The sequence below is a fragment of the Sinocyclocheilus anshuiensis genome, unplaced genomic scaffold, assembly GCF_001515605.1.
Source record: "Sinocyclocheilus anshuiensis isolate Anshui unplaced genomic scaffold, SAMN03320099.WGS_v1.1 scaffold1704, whole genome shotgun sequence".
Classification (NCBI taxonomy): Eukaryota; Metazoa; Chordata; class Actinopteri; order Cypriniformes; family Cyprinidae; genus Sinocyclocheilus; species Sinocyclocheilus anshuiensis.
In genome coordinates, this window is record NW_015555820.1 from 253,909 (window position 1) to 255,333 (window position 1,425).

The 1,425-nt window shown below is 39.6% G+C and overlaps 1 protein-coding gene across 1 annotated transcript in view; it reads right to left on the bottom strand.

Annotated features, from left to right (window-relative positions):
* LOC107675308 (transcriptional activator GLI3-like) overlaps nt 1-1,425 on the bottom strand; it is a 260,552-nt gene that overhangs the window by 246,266 nt on the left and 12,861 nt on the right. The window lies entirely within an intron of this gene.

The window sequence follows — 1,425 nt, forward strand, 5'->3', positions numbered from 1 at the left end:
TTGAGAAAAAAAAAATACAATACATTTCCAGAAATAAAATTCAAATGCTTTTACTTTCCTGAACTGGGCGGTTATTTCCTGCATTCAAGTACACAACCTGCAAATACAAAGGAAAAAGAAGAACAAAAAGAACATAAATAAATACATTGGTACAAGCTTCTTTTCCATAAACAGGAATCACTTTTCATATACATCATCGTGAATGGACTGATTTTGATAGCAGATGACTAGTAACACTGTAAATCAAATGCATACATGGTGAAACCTGTGTTTTATAGGAACACTAAACAAACCTTCAAATATTACTATGTATCTATTTTCATTCCTATAGCTTTATATATAGCTTGTGCGAGTGAGCGAGAGTGTGTGTGTGTGTGTGTGTGTGTGTGTGTGTGTGTGTGCATCATTACAGTCTTTAAAAAGGGTTCATATGTGTATCTCTTATCATCACAAGACTGCAATCACTAGTAAACAGAAGACTTCCTATTAATAAAGTATCTGAAAAAGATCTACTCTATGAACAATGCATTAAATTACATTAAATAAAGACAAAATAAATAAATAAAACAAGCAAATGAAACGATAACTCACATGTATCTGGTCCACTGGTGCCATGTCCTAAGTCAAGAGAATTATAAATCATCTTATAACAGGCGTCCAAAACTGACTTCCGGAAAAGAGGAATAACCAGTGACATTTGAGATTACAATTAAAACAGCAAGCTCCGCCCCACGACTGACAAAAATTGTCGTGTGTTCGCGGGAGCAGGTGAGGGAAGATCGAGCGTGAGGATGTGGGGAGGGCTTGTATTGCGCGCAGAGGACGTCACGCGCGTGCGAGGGTTTGAAATGAGCTCGCGGGCTCCCGTTTCCTCGCGTGTAAATCTGTTTTCCTCTCGCGGAATTGATTTACCCCGCGTGCCAGCATCAGTGGTGCGCTCGGTTATTAATGGCATAGAATTGCCGCCATACAGATATAGTTGTAGAATCTGACAGAAGGAGGGAAACTAAGATGTGGTACAAACGTTCTGGAGAAACAGGCAGAGGGGGAACTTCTAACAGATCTCCCCACACACACTGAGAAACATCTTCCATCTGCAGGTACACAGAAAAAGACATGAGCAGCAGCAAGGAAGCAGGAACGGTGTCATACTTCACTTGTGTTCTCCATATCAACACCTTATCATCATCATCATCCTCAGAATAAGATCAGAATAATACTGCATATATATATATATATATATATACACACACACACAGTGGTGTGAAAATAATCGTTTTAGTAATCATTAGCCTATGTTCTCACCCCTTGGCGGAAAAATATACCGGTATGAGCTGTGTGGCGGTTTAGGGAAATACCAAGCGGCAACCTCCTGCTCTCTCTCGTGAAGCCAACAAGGAAGTGACTTAAACTGTAATTCATCAA